The 6,000-nt window shown below is 35.0% G+C and overlaps 1 long non-coding RNA gene across 1 annotated transcript in view; it reads right to left on the reverse strand.

Annotated features, from left to right (window-relative positions):
- Window positions 1-3,209, reverse strand: part of LOC138819469 (uncharacterized) — a 197,631-nt gene extending 194,422 nt beyond the window's left edge. Inside the window, exon 1 of the long non-coding RNA XR_011369446.1 lies at window positions 3,115-3,209. This is a non-coding gene — a long non-coding RNA (uncharacterized lncRNA). The remainder of the gene's footprint in view (window positions 1-3,114) is intronic.
- Window positions 3,210-6,000: the final 2,791 nt, after the last annotated feature.

The raw sequence follows: 6,000 nt of genomic DNA on the forward strand, positions 1-6,000 counted from the left end.
GAAGATTTAAAGGGTTACCAGGACTGAGTGCTGTCAAAGTAAAAGTAGAGATATAAATAAATATATATAGTTATTCTGGGTTCAAGTGGCTCATGCCTATAATCTAGCTACTCAGGAGGCTGAGATTTGAGGATCACAATTCAAAGCCAGCCCAGGCAGGAAAGTCCATGAAACTCTTATCTCCAATAAACCACTAGAAAACCAGAAGTTTAAGTTCCACAGCACCCAAGCCCAAAGTTTAAGCCCCACAACTGACAAAAAATAAAAATAATATATATATATAGTTATATATATTATGTATAGTTATATACTTATATAGTTAGTTAAATATTTATATAGCTATATAGTTATACATATATGAAAATAACAATAAATCTTAAAAAGAGGGAAGTCAGAGGGATAATGAAATGTGGTATGGTTATGGTGATTTTGATCACAATGTGTGCATGTATGTAAATATCACAATAAAGCCTCTGTACAATTAATATATGCAAATGATTTTTAAATAAAACAATTTTGAGAAACCTTTGGAAAAGAAATATGTGAAGTTAATCTCATTGACAAGTTTCATTAGTTTATTTATTTGAGAAGTTCTTTTTTATTTTTTTATTGTAAAGTTACTGTACAGAGGAGTCACAGTTACATGAGTAAGATAATGAGTACCTTTCCTATCCAGTACATTTCCTACCCTCTCCTTTGTTTTTCCCCTACTATACCTACCCTCCCCCCACCTCCCCAACTCCTCCCATCCTGGAGTTGTAAAGTTCATTTTCAACATAGTGTCTTGAACATCTCATTGAAAAGTTCTTAAAATACATATACATGCTTTCTCATTGACAGCTAGATTATGTAGAAAGGATTGTTACTTGTTGCAGGTGTCACTTTTACCATATTCTAATTACTGTTATAAATATCATAGATGTGCCCCTTCCTTAAAAACCATGCAATAAAGTTGAAGTAACTGTCATGTTTAATTCGCCTCCTAAAATTCTCCTCCTTTCTAGGCTGGCTAAAAAGTAAAATCCTTGCCAAAGCTATTAGGTCCCAAGAGACTCCCTAGAAATCTTTCCATAAAATTTCAATGTGAACCTCTATGTATTCTCTGAAACAGTCTTCAGCTGGTATGTGGAATAAAACATAAGCTATAGAAATAGAACAAGATAGGATGAGAAGTAATGACTATTCTTTAACAATACCTGATTGTATTTTCATTCCTCCAGGATGAAAGTCTATAACTATAAAACAAAACTCTTTATCCTCATCCTGTGCAAAGCACTTCACACTTGCTAGATCCATGGACTGAAACTTCAAGAAGCTTCTCTGGTTCAGGAAACTGGCCTTCACTTTGAGTCCATTAAATGTGGATAAAGGTAGAAAGTGAAACTATGGGCCTGGGATGCTTAATAGACTTGATGTCTAGCTAAGAGATGAAATAGATATATTGTGTGAAAACAAAACAATCATTACCTTATTTTCGAGCAAAAGCATTGTTAAGTTTATATTAGTCAATGCAATTATCTTAGTCAACTTTTGACTAAGACAATTATGACTAAGTCAAACTCTACTATTCTCTCCAATTTAATTTTTCATGTATACCTCTTCCAATTTTTAATAAACCAAGAAAATGTCAACCAGAGAGCAATGAAAACTCAAAATTGGATCAAAATCTACTAACTTATATATGGTAAATATGTATGTGTGTTTAATCTTATTTCTACAATGGGAATAAGCATTTTCTCCCCAAAATTAACCTACCCTCAAAACAAGAATAATTAACTATCTTATTATTGTTTACAAATGCATGATACAAATATACTCGACAATTCCAAAATTAATTTTTCTTACACAATTGTAGATGTCATCACTAGCTAACTTAGTAAGCTTTCCAAACTTCAGAGCATCTTTTTTTTTTTAGTTATCTTTTTTTATTATTGTGAAACTACCGTGCAGAAGGGTTACAATTACATGGGCAAGATAATGAGTACATTTCTTATCAAGCATGTTGCCTCCTCCTTTGTTTCCCCTTCCCATCCCTTCCCATCTCCCACCCATCCCAGCCCCACCCTACCCCCAGCCCACCAACACCCGGCCAAAGTTGGAAAGTTCGTTTGTTTTTTTTTTGACATAATGACTTCTACCCAGCCCACCAACACCCGGCCAAAGTTGGAAAGTTCGTTTTTTTTTTTTTGACATAATGACTTCTACATCTCATTGTTGCAATGGGTCCACCTGTATCCCTAGTTAAACGATTTGTTTTTTTCCCTTCCCCTCCACAAATTATACCAACATCAAATACAGTGAAAGCAGGGGTTATACCGTGGGGGAGGGACATACAAAGCAACAAAGAACTCATCAATATGTTAGAAACAATCACAAGAAAGAAAAAAACATTTGAATACTTATCTTGGGGTTCATTTCACCTAACAACAACTTACCTGACCTTTTCTGTTTGTCTCAGACATATACTAGTTATTGCAACTAAGGGAAACCATGGGACCTATGTTTCTTTGGGCTTGACTTACTTCACTTAATATAATTTTTTCCAAGTCTTTCTATTTGATAACAAATGAAGCAATGTCATTCTTTCTGATGGAGGCATAGAATTCCATTGTGTATATATACCACCTCAATAGATGAATAGATCAAGCTTCTTTTGATAGAATAGAAACTTACCTCAGAAGTAGAAAAGAGAGATCATTAATAGTAGTATCTCCTTTGAAAAAGGTAACATACTTCTTTAAAAGAATGGGTAAAAGTGCTTGATGTTATTCTGCATTGTGAAAGCTTAGCCTCTGACTAAATACATGATCTATCACTTGGTAATAGTCAAGCTGACTAATAGCTATACTAATGTAGAATCTTTTTTTTCCTTGAGTCATTTTTCTTGGGCATAACATAAAGTCAGGTCCATCAAAGCCTTTTCTGAGACAAGAAATTAATCTCTACACATAAAAAAAACTTTTCAAGATAGGTATTCTCCAATTGTAATCAAAGTTTTCTCTCCTCAGCCTGGAACTACCGAATGAGCTCATTGCATTACATTCACCATTATACAATTATTTTAGAGGACCCTTGACAACAGTAAAATCATTCTCATTATTTCAGTGTACTCACACATTTTTTTCACAGGCCCAGGACATAAGGAGTCAAAACCACCTCTGATGTCTCCTGACAGATTGGAGATGAATCGAATGCCACAGTGGGGCATACGCCAAGGACATCTAGAAGCAAATGACAAAAAATTAACATCTTCAGATTCTGTGCAGACAGAGAAGTAACTCTGAGATTTATAAACTCTGAGTGTATCACCAGGAGACTCAAATCCATTAAATGCAGGTGTGTTCTGTTTCGCGATTTTTATCAAAAATAGAATACTACACCATGCCAAGTTTTCTACATCAAAAACTAATCCCTCTGAATTTTGTGTTAGCCTCAGTTTCCATTTCCAAAAAGACAGAAACCCAGACAAGGTGTTGACAGCTTAGAGAGCTTTCATTCAAATATTTCATGACTTTTATACCAAGAAATTCAACTGATTATCTGACAGGACACCTTAAGGTAATCTATTACAATCCTTAGGGCCAGTATACACTGGGATGCATTTGAATCTTGTAAAGGGAAAAGGACATCTGCTTCGTGGGAATACTAAAACTAAATTTAGCACAGGGCCTGATGCACAGAATTTCTGAAAGGTGAAATTGGTTGTTTTAGTTAATACTCTCATCCTTCAAAGCCTACAGGTACTCCTAATAACCACAATATTTACTCCCATTCCAAGTGGTAATTAAGACAGTTGAAAATTGCTATGCAGTCAAAAATAAGAAGGTAGGAAATTTTAATTGTAAGGGAAAGAACTTTCAATGAACTCAGGGACTAGATAAAAACAAAAATTAACAGCAAAAGTCAGTGTGATGGTCCAAAAAGTAGACAGGGTGAAGGAAGAGATCTGCAATACCCTGTAACATCTTGTAAGGATGGCAAGGCCAAACCTTAGTAGCTGTATCTTATGCTATGCCAACATATAGCAGATGCCTTGTTTCTGCTTGTCCAGGTTTGTCCCAACATTAGAGGCAAAGGCACTGTCTATGAGTGACAAACATATTTAAAAGCACCACCCTAGTAAGTAGGATGAAGAGATAGGAGGAAATAAAGAAAAAGGAAATGAAATCATGAAAAAGTAAGCAAGTATTATATTAGGTAAGGTATATTTTCAAGTCAATGTGATTATGAGCAACTGGTTGCCAACTCTACCAATATCTCTGAGAAACTTTATGAAACTTAATGAGATATTGTGGGGAAGAAAATAGACCACTGATTGAAAAGTTCTCATTGCTCAGTGGACAAGGATCATGATGGTAATCCTACCTCCTTTATTATTCCAAGTTTCTCATGAATATGTATAAAACACTTTCCTACAGGTAGTTGGATGACATGTGTTGGTAAAACACAGCTAACATCTGCATAAAATCAAAGTTATTATGCAACTGACAGCAATAGCCAAAGTTGAAATTAATCTATTTAAGCTATACCCCAGTTCAACCTATGAAATGCAACCAATACAATATTAATAAAAGAAAGGGAATCAGGAGTTGGAGGCCTATACCTCTAAGTCCTAGCTACATGGGAGGCAGGTTGAGTTTTGCCTCTGATGCAGTAAGTTCACAAAACCCTATCTTAACCATTCACTGGGCACAGTGATATATGTCTGTCCAGCTACTCAAGACACTGAAACTAATAGGGTTATGGTTCCAGATCAACCTGAGAAAACAAAAAAAATGACAAGGCTTCCATCTCAAATGAAAAAAATATATATATGGATGTGGTGACCCACACCTGTCACCACAATTGTGGTAAGAAGTTTAAAATGGTAGATCATGGTCCAGGGGAGGAAGAGAGAGAGAAAGAGACAGAGACAGAGACTCTACCTGAAAAATAACCAGAGCAGTACTGATCAAGAAATAAAGCACCTGTCTAGCAAGTCCAAAGAAAGCTAAATTTCATCTGATGAGGGAAAAAGATTTTCTTCAGCATGATAAAGAACATGTATAGCTGGCCTCATGCCTATAATCCTAACTACTCAAGAGGCTGAGGTCTGAGGATTGTAGTTCAAAGCCAGCATGGGCAAGAAAAGCCTATCTCCAATAAACCACCAGAAAACTAGAAGTAGTGCTGTGGCTCAAGTGGTAGAGCGCTAGCCTTGAGCTGAAGAGCTGAGGGAACAGCACCCAAGCACTGAGTTCAAGCCCCATGACTGACAAAAAGAAAAAGAAAAAAAGAACATGTATATACTATAATTAATGATGAGGTCTTTCTCTATAAGATCAATAATAAGATTTTCACTCTTGGTGTTGGAGGTATGATTTAGGTTGCAGAGCTTTAACTAATAAGCAAAAGTGTCAGATAGCTAGTTCATGTCCCAGTCTCTGAGAAAAAAAAAAGATTCTCATTCTAACCATATCTACCCAACATTTTACTGGAATTTTTAGTCATAATAGTTAGGCAAGATAGGAAAGGAGGAAACAAAATTATTTTTATTCATAGATAGCATAATCTTATATGCAGAAAATACTAATCTACAAAATATCTACTCAAGCTAAGAAAAATAAAGATCAACAGACAGTAATTAGTTACATTCCCATTATGTTAACAATTTTATATTAATATTTCAATTAGCTTGATTGTTGTGAACATTGCACAATATAGCAAATTATCATCAAATTGTAGAGCTTAAGCATATGGAACCAACCCAGGTAGATGAATGGATCAAGAAAATGTGGTATAAAATGTACTCATTACCTCACTCATGTAACTGTAACCCCTCTGACAGTATTTTTACAATAAAAATACACCAAAAAAGAAAATGTGGCATATATATATATCTATATCTATAGATATAGATATAATAGAATTCTAAGCCTCCACCAGAAAGAATGACACCACCCCATTTGTTAGGAAATGGAAACACTTGGAAAAAATTCTATTAAGTGAAGTAAGCTGAGC

This window comes from Dipodomys merriami, unplaced genomic scaffold (assembly GCF_024711535.1).
Source record: "Dipodomys merriami isolate MVZ:Mamm:240054 unplaced genomic scaffold, mDipMer1.0.p SCAF_8, whole genome shotgun sequence".
Taxonomy (NCBI): Eukaryota; Metazoa; Chordata; class Mammalia; order Rodentia; family Heteromyidae; genus Dipodomys; species Dipodomys merriami.